The following is a 22756-nucleotide window of genomic DNA, read 5'->3' as shown; positions in this document are numbered from 1 at the left end:
CAAAATTTAAAAAATTGTAACATTACATTTTGAATAATTACACAATTTTTTAAAATAAATACCTTATAACTAACAATGTAACATTTTTTTTGCCTATAATAATATTGTGCAAATTACACATATTATTAATTGCAATATCGGTTCCTATTTATACGTTTTTGAAAAAAAGTTTGAAGATTTATTTGGCGTTATATGATAAAAAGGTGACTTTCGTCTTTTAAGTTCATTTACGTTCATATTTATTGATATTTTAAGAAACTTTTACGGAAGAAATTTGATTTAGATTTCGTTACGTGAGTTTTGGTTAAGTTTCAACGCATTTAAAGAAGCAAATATCACATTTCAGCAGATGGTGTGGAGCACGAGTCAATTGATGTGACGCACCAAGCCCCATAATTGATTCGAGCATTTAATTTGCGGCACACCTATGTACAGCAACTGTTGGTGGGCGCACCACTTAAGGTGGTGCGGCACACCTTAGTCGGACTGAAAAGTTGCATTTTTTGGGGTTTTAGCAAGGATTTTTAGGATAACTTTAACCTAGCCGATTTTAGAGTTTGTGTAGCCGTTATTGAGTGTTCTAAAGGCGATTTCTATTGTTTCCAAGCTAGTCGTTCATCAAACTTGAAGATTTATCGATTCCAGTGATTATTATCACTGGTACTCTTTATTTCATCATTAAACTTATGAATTCTTTTACTTCTATTGTTAATTGTGGTCAATCTTCAATCACAATTGACTAAGTTCTTAGTGTGTTTGCTTAGATGTAAAACTTATTGATGATGGATTGTTCTTATTATATGGATTTAGTGTTTGATTGATTATAGTTAATTGTGCTTGATTATATATCTATTATTGTGTTTGATTTTAGCTTTAATTCAATTACATAATTTGTTAGAACTGTTAATGTGATTTATTGGTGATGCAAATTATGCTTCAACACTTAGGTGATATAGACAATTAAATAAGTGATTTCAAGTGATTGAGTTAATTGTTAAATAGATAACTGAATGGTTTTAATTGACACATAACTATTGTGAGTGATCATTATAGTTAGAATTTTACGTGAGTTTTATCCAAATCGAGTCTCATTAATTTAATCGAATATGGTTTAATCTTTTGAAGGAAGTATACGTGAGTTAATTGACTTTAATTGATTAAGATTTTGTGAATATCGACGGGTAGTCATACTGTAATCGACTTTAATTGTAAAAGGACATTCCACATCGTTAGTGAGTCATTCGAGTGAACACTATTTTCTCCTACTGTTTAATTTGTTAATTTAATTTCACGTTAGTTAGTTTGAAATACAAATATCAAATCAAGTTTTCCCCTTTTAATTAGAATAATTAATAATAAATTGTTTAAAGTTCTTAATACATCAACTTTCAGTGGATAAACTGATCATTTTTATTTGTTAATTACTGCATGATCGAGTTTAGTTGAATGCATTATGTGTTAGTTTTTAAGCAAAATTGTAGAGTAATTTCATGTCACGTTTTAACACATCAAGTAATTTTCTTAAGAATATTGTTATTTGAAAACTCTACATTTATAACATCATTCTAAAGTTGAATAAAGTAAATAAATACTACATGATATCAGCACTCCATGAAACAAGAAAAATGGATTTAAAAATATGTATTGTTTTTTATACTGCAACAACAACAAAACCCAATATCGCATGAGTGGTGTATGAGTAGGTGAAATGTAGACAATCATTCTCCTATAATAAAAACAAATCATTTCTCCGCCCAGACTGAAACACTCTCAAAAGTAGAGAAAAGTCATCCCTCTTTCTGTTTAAACGGATACAGAGATTGCTTCCGAGTGGACCTCTGGCCAATAAATAGGAAATTTTTTTAAAAAAAATAGTAAAAAAAAATTAAAAATAAATTTGAGATATCATGGAAATGGTATAATCAAATTTCCATAGGTTTTAAATCCTGCTTATAATTTAATTTAGGCTCTAAACGTCAGTCAAGATGCTAATAAATTAACGCTTGGTTGTCACACCCCCTAAATGGGACCGGGGGTAACTGTGACTTACCAATACCATAATATAAGTGTATAAGCGAGAACGACTCTAAATGAAACGTTTTTTTATTAAAAACTAAATGTATTAAAGCAGCAGAAATAAATTGCCATTACAAATGAAAATCCAAAATGTAAATTGTAATTATTTAAAATCAATAATGTAAATATACATGCGACTCCATAGCAGCATAGCATCAAGTAGCAAGTAGAGCTTAGAAATCATCACATGAATTGAATAAAACAGTAGCATAGCAGTTGTTAACAAGAAACGTACCCGTTATAACTTCATCATCATCATGGGCTTCCTCGGCAGTCATCACAAAAGCACGGCTCTTGGCATTACTAATGTTACCCTTTTTCTTCGGACACTGGATGCGGTAATGCCCCACTTCACCACAATTATAGCAGGTAGGGGTGGTTGTGTTAGCCTTAGTTGCAGGATTAGTGGTGGTTTGAAAAATAGACCTGCAGTACTTAGCTATGTGACCCACCTTCTTGCACTTAGTGCACTCAGCCTGACACTTTCCAAAGTGGTGCTTATCACAACGAGCACATTGAAGTTTTGTTCCAGCATAGCCACTTCTTGAACTATCAGCAACCTTCTTATTTGAACCCTGACTTGAACCCTGAGATGGCTCAAACTTTCTCTTTCCCTCATTAGCCTTTACCGCGGCTTGTTTATTGGCAGCAGTCCTCCTCCTCTTTGCCATCATTAAGTTTTGAGCCTTTAGAATTACCCCATCTATAGTCTCTTTACCTGCAGCTATCACATTTCCCTGAATTTCTTCAGGAAGACCCTCTATATACCTTTCTTTTTTTTGCTCGATAGGTATCATGTCCGGGCATAAGGTACCCAACTCTAAAAATCGGTTGCTATAAGCTTCAGTATCAGTGCCTTTGACTTTTAATTCCCAAAATTTAACTTTCAGCTTTTGGATCTGGTTCCTTTGGCAGAATTTATCAGTTATCATCCTCTTCTAGACAGGCCAGTGGATGGCATTGGCAACATCAATTCCCACAGTTTAGGCAAAAGCATTCCACCAGGTCAAGGCAAGACCAGCTAGAGTGTTGATGGCATACTTAACCTGTAGTGACCCAAACTTTTCCATGTTTATATATATTAATTGAGATTGATATTTACATGATTAAATGTTTCCAACATGTTAAGCAATCAAACTTGTTAAGACTTGATTAATTGAAATATGTTTCATATAGACAATTGACCACCCAAGTTGACCGGTGATTCACGAACGTTAAAACTTGTAAAAACTATATGATGACATATATATGGATATATATATAGTTAACATGATACTATGATAAGTAAACATATCATTAAGTATATTAACAACGAACTACATATGTAAAAACAAGACTACTAACTTAATGATTTTTAAACGAGACATATATGTAACGATTATCGTTGTAAAGACATTTAATGTATATATATCATATTAAGAGATATTCATACATGATAATATCATGATAATATAATAATTTAAAATCTCATTTGATATTATAAACATTGGGTTAACAACATTTAACAAGATCGTTAACCTAAAGGTTTCAAAACAACACTTACATGTAACGACTAACGATGACTTAACGACTCAGTTAAAATGTATATACATGTAGTGCTTTAATATGTATTTATACACTTTTGGAAGACTTTAATACACTTATCAAAATACTTCTACTTAACAAAAATGCTTACAATTACATCCTCGTTCAGTTTCGTCAACAATTCTACTCATATGCACCCGTATTCGTACTCGTACAATACACAGCTTTTAGATGTATGTACTATTGGTATATACTCTCCAATGATCAGCTCTTAGCAGCCCATGTGAGTCACCTAACAAATGTGGGAACCATCATTTGGCAACTAGCATGAAATATCTCATAAAATTACAAAAATATGAGTAATCATTCATGACTTATTTACATGAAAACAAAATTACATATCCTTTATATCTAATCCATACACCAACGACCAAAAACACCTACAAACACTTTCATTCTTCAATTTTCTTCATCTAATTGATCTCTCTCAAGTTCTATCTTCAAGTTCTAAGTGTTCTTCATAAATTCCAAAAGTTCTAGTTTCATAAAATCAAGAATACTTTCAAGTTTGCTAGCTCACTTCCAATCTTGTAAGGTGATCATCCAACCTCAAGAAATCTTTGTTTCTTACAGTAGGTTATCATTCTTATACAAGGTAATAATCATATTAAAACTTTGGTTCAATTTCTATAACTATAACAATCTTATTTCAAGTGATGATCTTACTTGAACTTGTTTTCGTGTCATGATTCTGCTTCAAGAACTTCGAGCCATCCAAAGATCCGTTGAAGCTAGATCTATTTTTCTCTTTTCCAGTAGGTTTATCCAAGGAACTTAAGGTAGTAATGATGTTCATAACATTATTCGATTCATACATATAAAGCTATCTTATTCGAAGGTTTAAACTTGTAATCACTAGAACATAGTTTAGTTAATTCTAAACTTGTTCGCAAACAAAAGTTAATCCTTCTAACTTGACTTTTAAAATCAACTAAAAACATGTTCTATATCTATATGATATGCTAACTTAATGATTTAAAACCTGGAAACACGAAAAACACCGTAAAACCGGATTTACGCCGTCGTAGTAACACCGCGGGCTGTTTTGGGTTAGTTAATTAAAAACTATGATAAACTTTGATTTAAAAGTTGTTATTCTGAGAAAATGATTTTTACTATGAACATGAAACTATATCCAAAAATTATGGTTAAACTCAAAGTGGAAGTATGTTTTCTAAAATGGTCATCTAGACGTCGTTCTTTCGACTGAAATGACTACCTTTACAAAAACAACTTGTAACTTATTTTTCCGACTATAAACCTATACTTTTTCTGTTTAGATTCATAAAATAGAGTTCAATATGAAACCATAGCAATTTGATTCACTCAAAACGGATTTAAAATGAAGAAGTTATGGGTAAAACAAGATTGGATAATTTTTCTCATTTTAGCTACGTGAAAATTGGTAACAAATCTATTCCAACCATAACTTAATCAACTTGTATTGTATATTATGTAATCTTGAGATACCATAGACACGTATACAATGTTTCGACCTATCATGTCGACACATCTATATATATTTCGGAACAACCATAGACACTCTATATGTGAATGTTGGAGTTAGCTATACAGGGTTGAGGTTGATTCCAAAATATATATAGTTTGAGTTGTGATCAATACTGAGATACGTATACACTGGGTCGTGGATTGATTCAAGATAATATTTATCGATTTATTTCTGTACATCTAACTGTGGACAACTAGTTGTAGGTTACTAACGAGGACAGCTGACTTAATAAACTTAAAACATCAAAATATATTAAAAGTGTTGTAAATATATTTTGAACATACTTTGATATATATGTATATATTGTTATAGGTTCGTGAATCAACCAGTGGCCAAGTCTTACTTCCCGACGAAGTAAAAATCTGTGAAAGTGAGTTATAGTACCACTTTTAAAATCTAATATTTTTGGGATGAGAATACATGCAGGTTTTATAAATGATTTACAAAATAGACACAAGTACGTGAAACTACATTCTATGGTTGAATTATCGAAATCGAATATGCCCCTTTTTTTTAAGTCTGGTAATCTAAGAATTAGGGAACAGACACCCTAATTGACGCGAATCCTAAAGATAGATCTATTGGGCTTAACAAACCCCATCCAAAGTACCGGATGCTTTAGTATTTCGAAATTTATATCATATCCGAAGGGTGTCCCAGAATGATGGGGATATTCTTATATATGCATCTTGTTAATGTCGGTTACCAGGTGTTCACCATATGAATGATTTTTATCTCTATGTATGGGATGTGTATCGAAATATGAAATCTTGTGGTCTATTGTTACGATTTGATATATATAGGTTAAACCTATAACTCACCAACATTTTTGTTGACGTTTTAAGCATGTTTATTCTCAGGTGATTATTAAGAGCTTCCGCTGTCGCATACTTAAATAAGGACGAGATTTGGAGTCCATGCTTGTATGATATTGTGTAAAAACTGCATTCAAGAAACTTATTTTGTTGTAACATATTTGTATTGTAAACCATTATGTAATGGTCGTGTGTAAACAGAATATTTTAGATTATCATTATTTGATAATCTACGTAAAAGCTTTTTAAACCTTTATTGATGAAATAAAGGTTATGGTTTGTTTTAAAATGAATGCAGTCTTTGAAAAACGTCTCATATAGAGGTCAAAACCTCGCAACGAAATCAATTAATATGGAACGTTTTTAATCAATAAGAACGGGACATTTCAGTTGGTATCTGAGCGTTGGTCTTAGAGAACCAGAATTTTGCATTAGTGTGTCTTATCGAGTTTGTTAGGATGCATTAGTGAGTCTGGACTTCGACAGTGTTTACTTGAAAAATGATTGCTTAACAAATTTTGTTGGAAACTATATATTTTTAACATGTGAATATTATGTGATATATTAATCTCTTAACGCGTTTGATATTATGTGATAGATGTCTACCTCTAGAACAAGTCCCATTGACTCACCTAATAATAATGAAGAGTCAAATGTAAATTGGAATGATTCGTGGACTGATTCACAAATTCCCGAAGAGGAACCGGAAGAAGAGTCGGAACCGGAAGAAGAATCAGAACCGGAAGAGGAGGAACCGGATGACGAAATAGAACCGGTGGGGGAAATAATAAAACGGTTAAGTAAAAGAAAATCCTCAACCAACCGACCAAGGTTAATTATGGTCAATGGTGTTTCCGCCAAGGAAGCAAAATATTGGGAGGATTACCAATTCTCCGATGAATCGGATTCCGACGAGAATTCCAATGATGTTATAGAAATTACCCCAACTGAATTTAAAAAGGCAAAAGAAAATAATAAGGGAAAGGGCATAAAAATAGAGAAATCTAATTCCAACCCCGATGAACTTTATATGTATCGTCAACCCCCGAAGTCCTTAAGTTGTAACAATGACTCGGGAACCTCTAAACCACCCGGTTTTTCTAAACCAATGTGGATAACGACGGCTCGTATTAGGGAAACATCATATATCCCTAGAAACTTGGCAAAACGAACCAAAACCGAAGAAGAAGAAACGAGCGAGTCGGAATAAGATAGTTGTATTCGTGTGGTGTAATATATGTAATTGATGATGTAGCGTGAGGGTACGAAATAGTATTATTTTTACTAGGAAATACTACAAAATATGACACAAGTTTTATTAATTTACGGATGGGATATACCTAAACCTTGCTACAACACTATAGGCAGTGTACCTAATCGTAGAGTAGTGTAGTTTTTAGTAAGTCCGGTTCGTTCCACAGGGAGCTGGTGATACTTACTATATTTTTAAAAACTATATTTATACAAAATATATATAATTATATAAGTAGTAATATTATTATAAAAGGGGGGTTTTACCGTTTAATGACCGGTTTGTCGATTTTAAGCGTAAAAATAAATGACAAAAATTAAAGTGCGTAAAATAAATTGCGATAAATAAAATGACAGAAAATAAAATTGCGAGTAATAAAATGACAGTAAATAAAGATACGATGAGAAATATAATAAAAGAATTATGCTTATTTAAACTTCCGTAATCATGATGTTTGACGTGTTGATTTTAATTTATTACCATGGGTTAATTGTCCTTTGTCCTGGTTTATTTGATACATCTATCTGGTTTTTGTCCATAATAGTCCATCGGTCATAAATATAAAGTACGAGTATCCTCGTCAAATTACCCTTATACCCGAAGTCAAATATTCCAACTAATTAAGGATTTAAACTGTGACGCAGTTATCACTTCTGTCAACAATTACACCAGTTATCACTGTATGTAATCTACCCCTGTTTTGATTAGATATGAATATTAATTTACCCACTTGATCAGTTTGAATAATCAATTACCCAACCCGAATAATTAATTAAATGATTATAATAGATTCCATATGAACGTCACTAAATAGGACAACCATAATCATTATTAATTATTAGGATAATTAATTTGAAGATAGGTTCGACAGACTCCAATGAGTTGTCACTCAATTAGACAATACCCCCCATCTATTAATTGTCCATGGTCCAATTTCTACAAGTGTCGGTCTTTTGCCCAAACCTTAATTATGGTACAAAGTTCAATAACCCCGTCTTAATATTTTAGCCCAACATCACGAGTACTTCATTTTAAATAAGCATAATAATAACTTAGTTACGAGACATTAAATTAAAAAGGAAAGACATAGCTTACAGTGGTGATTTATAGCGTAGCGTTACCCGGACAGAGTTCTGACTTAAAACTCGTAAATCATTTGTTACAATAACAAAATTATTATTATTAAACTTAAAATTATAATTAATATTATAAATATAAATATATTACATTGAGAATCAGAGAAAGAAAAGAGAAAAAGGTGTGTCCCTAAATTGATCGAATGATCTTCATTTTATAGGCGAAATATGAAATGAAATTTTCATTTACGACCCCTGAACTATGCTCAATTAACAACTTTTTATTATTTAATATTATTCTTATTATGAATTATTTAAATATTATATTTTATTCTTGTGCATAGTTGACTTGTAATTTTTACACCGTTGAGTCGAGCGCTGAAAGTTGGTTCATGCCTCGGTTCCGGATTTTCGAACGTCCTTTCGTACAATTTTATATCTTGTACTTTGCGTTTTGTAACTTGTACTCTTGTCATTTTTAGACGTTCTTCATCAATAAATTGAACCTTTTGAATTGTATCTTATACATTTGAGCATTTTGGACGTTTTGGTCTTTCAAATCTTCGTTTTTGTCTTTAAATCTTCATTTTCGAGCGATTTGCGTCTTTCGTCTTCGCACTTATTTATTTAACTATTACAACTAAAAATAAGGAAATTACATTTAAAAACTTTACATATTGGAACGATATTGCTACTAAATATATGTTCATTTGGAGCACTATCAAATATCCCCACACTTGAGCGTTGCTTGTCCTCAAGCAATACAGAACTTGAAATAAAAACATACATGAATCATTTTTTTATTCATCACATTTTGTACATAAGTGATTTTGATATAGCGGTATAAACAATGACAGTAATGATGGTTAAAGGTGGGTGTGTCATCCACAGTTGCCTCGGGTTTAGGTCAACGACACTTGCAATCAAATAGCCGATTTACTTTCGGTTTCCAAAGCAAAGTGCACATTTGAAAGGCGGTTTACAGTCCCACATGACTATAAAAATTTAGATCCTTTAAGGAAATTGGATCTTTATGAAAACATTTGATCTTTTGAAAATTCAAGCTAGATTTTACCCTAGACAAGTTTTCTGATTTGATCCATCATCGGTGTTGCAAAATATATTTGTGGATCAATATTTTGGCTAAAACTTTTAGGCTCGTGTAATCCACTGCTATCCCGGTATCGGAAAGCACACATCCAGTTTACTTGTTCCGTATATTACCTTTCGGTAAACTACCGTCCGGTTGTAAAGGAAAGCGATGAACAAGAAACTGTTAAGGCAATGTCTAATGACATGCATTTGTTCATGGTCTAATTACGTGTCGGATGCTAGTACTATCCTTGATAGGAGCAATAGTAAAGATCATCCTATGATTTTTCGGTCTGGCACAAGGTCCTGTCTCCGACCATGCTATGCAACCACCGTTCTTACGGTTGACACCCGATTTGGTTCAGGTGACCTAATGAATTCTGATGAATTCTCAGGATTTTACGTTCAATGGTAATGAACGTATTGAAAATGGGTTTTCAGAAAACAAATCGGTTTGTATTTTTGATCAAAATATTTTCTCGTTCAAGCTCGAGTTTAGATATCATTGAATTCCATGAGTTTGAATTCTCAATCTTTAAGGTCAATCTCTAGGATTGAGTAATATCAGTCTTAAAAGCTGATTTTTAATCTTTAAGGAGATTATCCTTTCTGGGGATCTGATTCATTAGTCTTATCAAGCTAATTTGCACGGTGCCCTCCCCATTTTACAAGACAGACCCTCTCATGGTTAGGATAAGTCTGACCACTTGGCGACCCTGTTTGATGCTGAGGTCCGTGGATTTCCTGCTGATTTTAGTGATGACTTTTCTAGATTTTTCGTCAACCTACAGCTGGTCTGGACGACAACTTCATGACCTAAATCAAGAAGCGCGTGTCTTTTTCGGAAGACTTTACTTCCTTCAAATGATGGAATTGATTCATCGTGTAGATCCATCTTTCTTTCAAAAGTATTATAGTAAATCGGGTAAAACTGATTAGTATTATCCAAAACAAAAGTACCTGCAATAATCTTGTACAAAAATATGTGATATATGTTTTAAATTGAATAACTTGGTACATTATTCCCACACTTAGTTTCTTTCTTTGCCTTTTTATTTTCTTTTATTTCATTTTAAATGAATTCAAGCGTTTTAGGGTGTTTCTCAATTTATGTCCTTTTCGAGGTAACGATAATTTCGGTATTATCACCTAGTTTTCACCGTTCATAAATATGTATAAACATGATTTTAAATTCATTTAGTTGAAAATTTTTCAAATTTTCACAAAATTTGACAAATAAACTAAGTGCAAACCCGAGAGAATTTATAACCCTTCCCCACACTTGAGATCATGCAATGCCCTCATTTGCATGAAATCAGACTATAATTATAAATTCATGAGGGTGATTAGTGTAGAAAAGTGATTAAAAATACCCAGTTTGTAAGCATATTATTTTACATCACATTTGATATTTTGCTTCTTGTCGTCAAAATCAGTAGCTATTGCTGAACTTAATGTTAGTCTTTGAAAGTGCGTTGTTCTACCCTGTTTTGTACATAATATAAAATACAAACATATATATACATATTTTTGAAGTTGGGTATATTACCCCACGTTCAAAAATTTATAAAGTCTAATATCTTTTTGGCATACTTTAGATCAATAAAATTAAAAATAATGATAACAAAATTTGCCGTCCCACCCTCGGGTAAAGCAATTTCGGCTTAATGACCTAGTCTTCAACTCACGACGAATTTTAGAAATCATTTTTTCAACTTAATGAATTAAAGTAAATTTTGTTTTTAAATATCACACAAAACTTAAAAGCATATTAATTTCATATAAAACCTAAAAAAAAAACAAAAATTCAGAATGGGGGGAGAAAACTAGTTCTTTAGTGTCTGCTAGCGGAAAAGACCAATCGGATTCCATTCTCGGAACTACACGAGAACAGAACAACTAACTCGAGATAGCATTTTTTTTTTAGAACATTTGAATCTCCCCACACTTAGGTAGCCGTGGTGTCAAAATTGTGATTAACTTCATCGTTAATTTCTCTTGGTCCATAATCAACTTGCATATCCGTGACTTTTTCTTTAAGCCAGTGCCCGGCTTCTTCCGTAATATCCCAAAATTCAACTAGTTTCGCCTTTTCTTTAGGCGACAGATTGGATACTAACCGGTTACATAACTTAAAGTTCCCCTTACTTCTAGCATCGATAGCCCGTTTAAAAAGTTTCTTCATTGAACTGTTAATAACGGGGTCATTTAATTTCGTATCAACAACGGGGTTCTTTATTATCAAGTCATCATTAGGTTTTACTTCATTTTCCCCACACTTAGGCGTTTTATTATTGCTAAGTACTACCGTTGGAGTTGGTAAAACAACATGGTTATTACCAATCGTTTTTACTGGTTCAACGGTTTTAGTTGGTGGAGATTTAGACTTTCGAATCATAAAGGTGATTGATTTGTTACCACTTTTAAGTGTCATTCTTCCATTTCCTACATCAAATAACGCCCCGGTGGACGCAAAGAATGGTCGACCTAAAATTAGAGGAATGTTTGGGTCCTCTTCTATGTCAATGACAATGAATTCGACTAGAAAGGTTAAATTACCTACTTGAATGGGTAGGTTGTCAGCAATTCCAACTGGGTGCTTAATGGTTTGATCAAAGAGTCGAACACTCATATCCGTTGGAGTTAACTCACCTACACCTAATCTCTTATATAAGGAAAGAGGCATAACACTTACACTCGCACCTAAATCTGCTAGTGCATCATACATGACACAATCACTAAGTAGACAAGGAACAATAAATTCACCCGGATCACCTACCCTAGGTGGAGGTTTTGGTGGAACTGTCTTCACCGGGTTTATATTTACGGCTTTTGTTTGTTGCACTTTCTTATTCTTTTTCTTCTTCTTCTTTCCAGAGGTATCACAATCTTTATTACCTATCACTTGCTCATACTCAGCTCCTTTTCTTGGAAACGGGATGGGTGGTTTGTATGGTGTCACCACTGGCTTTACATACTCGGATGGTGGTGGTGGTGTAACTTCTTCATTGTTACTCACATCTAAAACCTTCCCATCTTCTGGAGCTGGTTTTTCAGAATTCGTTGAAACCATATTAACATTCTCATTCCGAGGATTTACTTCAGTATTACTCGGTAGCTTTCCTTGTTCCCTCTCACTCATCATGCTAGCAAGAGTACCTACGTGTTTTTCTAGATTCAAAATGGAAGCTTGTTGAGTTCTTAATGACTGATCAAACCTCTCGTTCGTTTGGGTTTGAGTTTCAATAAATTGTGTTTGAGATTCAACTAGCTTGAATACCACTTCTTCCAGATTTGACTTTTTCTCTTCGGTTTGTTGTGGTGGTTTATACAAGCCAGGTCTTTGTTGATTGAAAGTGTTGTTTTGAGTTGGTTGGTTATTCGGACCTTGTTGGTTATACCAGTTATTTTCGGGTCCTTTTGGATTGTAAAGAATGTTTTGATTTCGATTGAAGTTTAGCTTTGGCGGTTGATAATTATTTTGATAATTATTTCCCGGCCTTTGGTTCATATAGGAAACATTCTCTCGTTGTTCCATCGTTGGTTCAATGTGACAATCTTTCAATAAGTGTGGTCCACCGCATTGCTCACAACTGATTCGTATTGCGTGAATATCTTTATTCATCTTTTCCATTCGTCTTTCGAAAGCATCTATTTTTGCGGAAACGGAATCAAAGTCATGGCTAGAATCGGCTCTAGCCGCTTTAGATGATCTAACGATATCTTTTTCTTGGTGCCACTCATGAGAGTGGGAGGCTGTGTTATCAATAATTTTGTAAGCTTCAGTTGCGGTTTTCTTCATAATGGAACCACCAGCGGTTATGTCGATGTCTTTTCGTGTGGCGATATCTACGCCTTTATAGAAGATTTGTACTATTTGAAAAGTATCTAATCCGTGTTGAGGACATCCTCTCAACATCCTTCCGAATCTTGTCCACGCCTCATATAATGTTTCATTTGGCTTTTGCGTGAACGTAACAATTTCTCCTTGAAGTCTCACGGCTTTGGATGCCGGAAAGAATCTTTTAAGAAATTTCTCAACTAAAACATCCCATGTGTCAATCGCCCCTTCAGGTAACGATTCTAACCAATCTTTGGCTTCTCCCTTTAAAGTCCAGGGAAACAACATGAGATAGATCTGCTCATCTTCCACTTCTCGGATTTTGAATAGTGTACAAATTCTATTAAACGTACGAAGATGTTCGTTTGGGTCTTCATTCGGTGCACCACTGAATTGGCATTGGTTAGTTACCATGTGTAGGATTTGTCCTTTAATTTCATAATCTGGAGCATTAACTTCTGGTTTAATAATGGCGTGACCTTGGCCCGTGCGTGTAACTCTCATTCGGTCTTCCATACTTAGAGGTTCTAGATTTTCCATGATTGGAAGTGTTGTATCTGAATCACTAGAGGTTTCTGATTTAATGGTTTCTTCCTCAGGAGGAATAATTAGTGGTTCAAGATCTTGGAATTGTCCTTGAATATGCTCCGGGTTCTTAATTGTGAAGTCGGGTTCAAAAGATGGATTATCGGAAATTTGAGTTGGAGTTCTTGTTCGACTAGATGACGATTCTAAAGAAAAATCAACGGCGACAATATTTGCTAGATGTCTTGATCGAGTTACAGGTGGTGAACGTATGAAAGGCGGCGAACGTCTTGCTCGGTGCATTCACTGAATATCCTATTAGTTTTTAAAAAGGAAAGAAAAATTATAATAAGTTATCCAATTAATAGACTTTTCTGATTTTGCCCACGTTTCGAATAGCCAAAAGATGCAGCAGAGGGGCAGGATTCGTTTGGTCTCAATATAATTGAGTACTGTTTGGCTCCAATAACCCGGTCCACGTACAAATCCAACTATTACTACGAACCAGAAAATTTTGATGTCTATCAATTTAACCACTTAAAATAAATTTTCGTAATTTTAAGAAATTTAGAGAAGAAGTAGAAAAAAATTCTAAGTCCTAAAAACTAGAATGGCGAGAAATAAGAAAGAAATAGATTGCGCGTCGAAAAATGTCGAAAAATAAAAGGTCGAAAAATAGGCGTTGAAAAATAAAAATAAGAAAGTAGTGCGAAATACGGCGTCGTAAAATTCTAAAGCACCTAAAACTTAGTCTAAGGAATAAGCACTTAAGGGATTTTACGGCAAAGCCTAAAAATTCTAGAAGTAAAAATAACTATGGCAAAACTAAACTTAATACTAAAAGTTGCGACTATAGTCTAAAAATCTAAAGGTAATAAAACTAAAAAAAAAACATTTTTTTTATAGACAAAATTTTAAAAATAAATATATTTTTTTTTTAATAATTTTTTTTTTTTTTTTTTTTTACGTTTTTTTTTTTTTTTTTTTTTTTTTTTCGTTTTTTTTTTTTTAAATTTTTTAAAAAAAAAACGATTTTTTTTTTTTACAAATTTTTTTTTTAAAACGAATTTTTTTTTTTTTTTTTTAAAAAAAACGATTTTTTTTTTACACAAATTTTTTTTTTTTTTTTTTTTTTTTTTTAAATTAATAATTTTTTTATAATTATAAATTTTTTTTTTTCAAAACTTTTTTTTTTTTTTTTAATTCATTTACTATTCATGAATAGTAAATGAAAATAAATTAATTAATTTACTATTCACATGAAAGCGACATGATAGCAATTATTAATTATAAGTTACATAATATACCCCTGAAGTATTTAATAAATACTACTTTTTTAAAATTTAAAGATCTAAATGAGCTTAAATATTCAATGGATATAGATTCATACGTCGACAGAGGCTCACAAGGCAACAGGAGGTTTGAAGAAAAAAAATAAAAGGACAAACATTGATATCCATAAATTACGCTTGATGGTTATATTATATAATTTTTTTTTTTTTTATAATTAATAATTAATAATAATAATAATAATGATAATTCTTAAATATTATTATATTATTATATTCTATTTCAATATTATTATAATTAAAAATATAGCGTTTTAGCACTCCCCGGCAGCGGCGCCAAAAACTTGATGATGTAGCGTGAGGGTACGAAATAGTATTATTTTTACTAGGAAATACTACAAAATATGACACAAGTTTTATTAATTTACGGATGGGATATACCTAAACCTTGCTACAACACTATAGGCAGTGTACCTAATCGTAGAGTAGTGTAGTTTTTAGTAAGTCCGGTTCGTTCCACAGGGAGCTGGTGATACTTACTATATTTTTAAAAACTATATTTATACAAAATATATATAATTATATAAGTAGTAATATTATTATAAAAGGGGGGTTTTACCGTTTAATGACCGGTTTGTCGATTTTAAGCGTAAAAATAAATGACAAAAATTAAAGTGCGCAAAATAAATTGCGATAAATAAAATGACAGAAAATAAAATTGCGAGTAATAAAATGACAGTAAATAAAGATACGATGAGAAATATAATAAAAGAATTATGCTTATTTAAACTTCCGTAATCATGATGTTTGACGTGTTGATTTTAATTTATTACCATGGGTTAATTGTCCTTTGTCCTGGTTTATTTGATACATCTATCTGGTTTTTGTCCATAATAGTCCATCGGTCATAAATATAAAGTACGAGTATCCTCGTCAAATTACCCTTATACCCGAAGTCAAATATTCCAACTAATTAAGGATTTAAACTGTGACGCAGTTATCACTTCTGTCAACAATTACACCAGTTATCACTGTATGTAATCTACCCCTGTTTTGATTAGATATGAATATTAATTTACCCACTTGATCAGTTTGAATAATCAATTACCCAACCCGAATAATTAATTAAATGATTATAATAGATTCCATATGAACGTCACTAAATAGGACAACCATAATCATTATTAATTATTAGGATAATTAATTTGAAGATAGGTTCGACAGACTCCAATGAGTTGTCACTCAATTAGACAATACCCCCCATCTATTAATTGTCCATGGTCCAATTTCTACAAGTGTCGGTCTTTTGCCCAAACCTTAATTATGGTACAAAGTTCAATAACCCCGTCTTAATATTTTAGCCCAACATCACGAGTACTTCATTTTAAATAAGCATAATAATAACTTAGTTACGAGACATTAAATTAAAAAGGAAAGACATAGCTTACAGTGGTGATTTATAGCGTAGCGTTACCCGGACAGAGTTCTGACTTAAAACTCGTAAATCATTTGTTACAATAACAAAATTATTATTATTAAACTTAAAATTATAATTAATATTATAAATATAAATATATTACATTGAGAATCAGAGAAAGAAAAGAGAAAAAGGTGTGTCCCTAAATTGATCGAATGATCTTCATTTTATAGGCGAAATATGAAATGAAATTTTCATTTACGACCCCTGAACTATGCTCAATTAACAACTTTTTATTATTTAATATTATTCTTATTATGAATTATTTAAATATTATATTTTATTCTTGTGCATAGTTGACTTGTAATTTTTACACCGTTGCGTCGAGCGCTGAAAGTTGGTTCATGCCTCGGTTCCGGATTTTCGAACGTCCTTTCGTACAATTTTATATCTTGTACTTTGCGTTTTGTAACTTGTACTCTTGTCATTTTTAGACGTTCTTCATCAATAAATTGAACCTTTTGAATTGTATCTTATACATTTGAGCATTTTGGACGTTTTGGTCTTTCAAATCTTCGTTTTTGTCTTTAAATCTTCATTTTCGAGCGATTTGCGTCTTTCGTCTTCGCACTTATTTATTTAACTATTACAACTAAAAATAAGGAAATTACATTTAAAAACTTTACATATTGGAACGATATTGCTACTAAATATATGTTCATTTGGAGCACTATCAGTAATATAGTGTGCTTATGCTTTATGATATATGTAAAAATTGCTTGTATTAATAAGTATTTTTTTTATGAATCTAACTCTTGTCTATTTTACAGTTTAAAAACACAAAATGGATAGACAACCCAATATTTTAAGAGACCTACCCGGAGACATGATTGATGAAATATTGTCTAGAGTCGGTCAGAATTCCTCGGCACAACTATTTAAGGCGAGATCAGTTTGTAAGACATTCGAAGAACGTTCCAAGAATGTCTTGGTTTATAAGAGACTTTCGTTCGAAAGATGGGGGATATCACATTGGGAAATCCATAAGTTACGATGTGTTTACTTTGACGCATATATTACGGGGAACCCAAATGCTATTTTACGCAATGGGTTAAGAAATTATTTTGACTCAAAATATCCGAATATTGGACTTCGTGATTTAGAAAAAGTGGCTAACATGCAACATAAAGAAGCATGTTATGCTTATGGATTAGTAATGTTCGCTTCTTACCAAAGTGAGAACAAGAACATCGGGCTACAACTATTAAACAAAACGTTCCCACAAGTGACGGAGTCGGTAATTGGGGTAAGAAATGAGGTTTTTAGATTGTTACGGGACTGTTGGACATTACGTAACCCTCGTCCCTTTGACGACGTTACAACACGCTGTCTTATCAATGGCCATAACGGTTATGTTCCACAAGACCAAGGATGGGAAGTAATCCTAGTAAAACCAGAATGCATGACTTGTTTCTGGACGTATGAATTACGTGTCTTTATTGCCTTTGCTGAACGACTTGTTTACTAGCTAGAATTATCTTCACAACTATCTTGTATCAAAGTTATTGTGTGCTATATTTCATGCTTTATGTAAAATAAGCGGTATTGTAAGTTTGTAAAATATTGTATAAAAGTTTGAACGCGAAATATTATTACAATCAGTTTTTCATATAGAATTGTAGTAGTAGAATTGTATATTAGCTACTAAGTATGAACTTAACGGGTAGGTACTACCCGAATTTAAACTTATAAAACGATAATATGAAGAAAAAGCTTTTATAAATGAGTTCATATTATGCTACGAAATACTATTAACTACTCTTAATATTCTGTATGATTAACTTGTTCCATTTGACTATTTTGAAGGAAATGGCACCGACTACTCGACACACCGTGAATATGAATGAAGAGGAATTCCGTACTTTTTTAGCTTCAAACATAGCCGCAGTACAGGCTGCGCTACATACCAACAATAACCTTGGATCTGGCAGTACAGGAAATCGTGTAGGATGCACCTACAAAGAATTCACTGCCTGCAAACCTTTGGAATTTGATGGAACCGAAGGACCGATCGGATTGAAACGGTGGACCGAGAAGGTCGAATCGGTGTTTGCCATAAGTAAGTGTACTGAAGAGGACAAAGTGAAGTACGCTACGCATACCTTCACAGGTTCTGCGTTAACATGGTGGAATACCTATCTAGAGCAAGTGGGACAAGACGATGCGTACGCACTACCGTGGTCAGCATTCAAGCACTTGATGAACGAGAAGTACCGTCCCAGAACCGAGGTCAATAAGCTCAAGACAGAACTTAGAGGGTTACGAACCCAAGGATTTGATATTACCACGTACGAAAGACGATTCACATAATTGTGCCTATTGTGTCCGGGAGCATTCGAAGATGAGGAAGAGAAGATCGACGCATTTGTGAAAGGATTACCGGAAAGAATCCAAGAAGATATAAGTTCACACGAGCCCGCCTCCATACAACAGGCATGTAGAATGGCTCACAAACTAGTGAACCAGATTGAAGAAAGAATTAAAGAACAGACTGCTGAAGAGGCCAATGTGAAGCAAGTCAAAAGAAAGTGGGAGGAAAACGGTGATAAGAATCACCAATACAACAACAACAGCAATTACAATAATAATCGCAACAATTATCCCAACAATCGCAACATCAATCGCAACTACAACAAACGGCCCAACAACAACAACAACAACAACAACAACTACAACAATCATCCCACCAACAATAATAACCGCAACAACAACAACAATCAGAAGCAGCTATGCCAAAGGTGTGAAAAGTATCACTCGGGGTTCTGCACCAAATTTTGCAACAAGTGTAAAAGAAATGGTCATAGCGCGGCGAAGTGTGAGGTCTACGGACCAGGGGTTAATAGAACGAAAGGAACAAATGGTGTCGGAACGAGTAATGGCGGAGCAAGTAGTGTCGGAGCAAGTTATGCCAATGTAGTTTGTTATAAATGTGGAAAACCGGGCCACATTATTAGAAATTGCCCGAACCAGGAGAACACGAATGGACCAGGCCGCGGAAGAGTTTTCAATATTAATGCGGCAGAGGTACAGGAAGACCCGGAGCTTATTACGGGTACGTTTCTTATTGACAATAAATCTGCTTACGTTTTATTTGATTCGGGTGCGGATAGAAGCTATATGAGTAGAGATTTTTGTGCTAAATTAAGTTGTCCATTGACGCCTTTGGATAGTAAATTTTTACTCGAATTAGCAAATGGTAAATTAATTTCAGCAGATAATATATTTCGAAATCGAGAAATTAAATTGGTTAGCGAAACATTTAAGATTGATTTGATACCAGTAGAGTTAGGGAGTTTTGATGTGATAATAGGTATGGACTGGTTGAAAGAAGTGAAAGCAGAGATCGTTTGTTACAAAAATGCAATTTGCATTATACGAGAAAAAGGAAAACCCTTAATGGTGTACGGAGAAAAGGGCAACACGAAGCTACATCTTATTAGTAATTTGAAGGCACAAAAACTAATAAGAAAAGGTTGCTATACTGTTCTAGCACACGTCGAGAAAGTACAAACTGAAGAAAAGAGCATCAATGATGTTCCCATTGCAAAAGAATTTCCCGATGTATTTCCGAAAGAATTATCGGGATTACCCCCACATCGATCCGTTGAATTTCAAATAGTTCTTGTACCAGGAGCTGCACCAATAGCTCGTACACCTTACAGACTCGCACCCAACGAGATGAAAGAACTGCAAAGCCAATTACAAGAACTTTTAGAGCGTGGTTTCATTCGACCAAGCACATCACCGTGGGGAGCTCCTGTTTTGTTTGTCAAGAAGAAAGATGGTACATTCAGGTTATGTATCGACTACCGAGAGTTGAACAAACTTACCATCAAGAACCGCTACCCACTACCGAGAATCGACGACTTATTTGATCAACTACAAGGCTCGTCTGTTTATTCAAAGATTGACTTACGTTCCGGGTATCATCAAATGCGGGTGAAAGAAGATGATATTCCAAAGACTGCTTTCAGAACACGTTACGGTCATTACGAGTTTATGGTCATGCCGTTTGGTTTAACTAATGCACCAGCTGTGTTCATGGACCTTATGAACCGAGTGTGTGGACCATACCTTGACAAGTTTGTCATTGTTTTCATTGATGACATACTTATTTACTCAAAGAATGACCAAGAACACGGTGAACATTTGAGAAAGGTGTTAGAAGTATTGAGGAAGGAAGAATTGTACGCTAAGTTTTCAAAGTGTGCATTTTGGTTGGAAGAAGTTCAATTCCTCGGTCACATAGTGAACAAAGAAGGTATTAAGGTGGATCCGGCAAAGATAGAAACTGTTGAAAAGTGGGAAACCCCGAAAACTCCGAAACACATACGCCAGTTTTTAGGACTAGCTGGTTACTACAGAAGGTTCATCCAAGACTTTTCCAGAATAGCAAAACCCTTGACTGCATTAACGCATAGAGGGAAGAAATTTGAATGGAATGATGAACAAGAGAAAGCGTTTCAGTTATTGAAGAAAAAGCTAACTACGGCACCTATATTGTCATTGCCTGAAGGGAATGATGATTTTGTGATTTATTGTGACGCATCAAAGCAAGGTCTCGGTTGTGTATTAATGCAACGAACGAAGGTGATTGCTTATGCGTCTAGACAATTGAAGATTCACGAACAAAATTATACGATGCATGATTTGGAATTAGGCGCGGTTGTTTTTGCATTAAAGACTTGGAGGCACTACTTATATGGGGTCAAAAGTATTATATATACCGACCACAAAAGTCTTCAACACATATTTAATCAGAAACAACTGAATATGAGGCAGCGTAGGTGGATTGAATTATTGAATGATTACGACTTTGAGATTCGTTACCACCCGGGGAAGGCAAATGTGGTAGCCGATGCCTTGAGCAGGAAGGACAGAGAACCCATTCGAGTAAAATCTATGAATATAATGATTCATAATAACCTTACTACTCAAATAAAGGAGGCGCAACAAGGAGTTTTAAAAAAGGGAAATTTAAAGGATGAAATACCCAAAGGATCGGAGAAGCATCTTAATATTCGGGAAGACGGAACCCGGTATAGGGCTGAAAGGATTTGGGTACCAAAATTTGGAGATATGAGAGAAATGGTACTTAGAGAAGCTCATAAAACTAGATACTCAATACATCATGGAATGGGGAAGATGTACAAGGATCTCAAGAAACATTTTTGGTGGCCGGGTATGAAAGCCGATGTTGCTAAATACGTAGGAGAATGTTTGATGTGTTCTAAGGTCAAAGCTGAGCATCAGAAACCATCAGGTCTACTTCAACAACCCAAAATCCCGGAATGGAAATGGGAAAACATTACCATGGATTTCATCACTAAATTGCCAAGGACTGCAAGTGGTTTTGATACTATTTGGGTAATAGTTGATCGTCTCACCAAATCAGCACACTTCCTGCCAATAAGAGAAGATGACAAGATGGAGAAGTTAGCACGACTATATTTGAAGGAAGTCGTCTCCAGACATGGAATACCAATCTCTATTATCTCTGATAGGGATGGCAGATTTATTTCAAGATTCTGGCAGACGTTACAACAAGCATTAGGAACTCGTCTAGACATGAGTACTGCCTATCATCCACAAACTGATGGGCAGAGCGAAAGGACGATACAAATGCTTGAAGACATGCTACGAGCATGTGTTATTGATTTCGGAAACAGTTGGGATCGACATCTACCGTTAGCAGAATTTTCCTACAACAACAGCTACCATTCAAGCATTGAGATGGCGCCGTTTGAAGCACTTTATGGTAGAAAGTGCAGGTCTCCGATTTGTTGGAGTGAAGTGGGGGATAGACAGATTACGGGTCCGGAGATTATACAAGAAACTACCGAGAAGATCATCCAAATTCAACAACGGTTGAAAACCGCCCAAAGTCGACAAAAGAGCTACGCTGACATTAAAAGAAAATATATAGAATTTGAAATTGGAGAGATGGTCATGCTTAAAGTTGCACCTTGGAAAGGCGTTGTTCGATTTGGTAAACGAGGGAAATTAAATCCAAGGTATATTGGACCATTCAAGATTATTGATCGTGTCGGACCAGTAGCTTACCGACTTGAGTTACCTCAACAACTCGCAGCTGTACATAACACTTTCCACGTCTCGAATTTGAAGAAATATTTTGCTAAAGAAGATCTCACTATTCCGTTAGATGAAATCCAAATCAACGAAAAACTCCAATTCATCGAAGAACCCGTTGAAATAATG

The sequence above is a fragment of the Rutidosis leptorrhynchoides genome, chromosome 5, assembly GCF_046630445.1.
Source record: "Rutidosis leptorrhynchoides isolate AG116_Rl617_1_P2 chromosome 5, CSIRO_AGI_Rlap_v1, whole genome shotgun sequence".
In the NCBI taxonomy this organism is placed as follows: Eukaryota; Viridiplantae; Streptophyta; class Magnoliopsida; order Asterales; family Asteraceae; genus Rutidosis; species Rutidosis leptorrhynchoides.
This window is presented reverse-complemented; position numbering follows the sequence as displayed.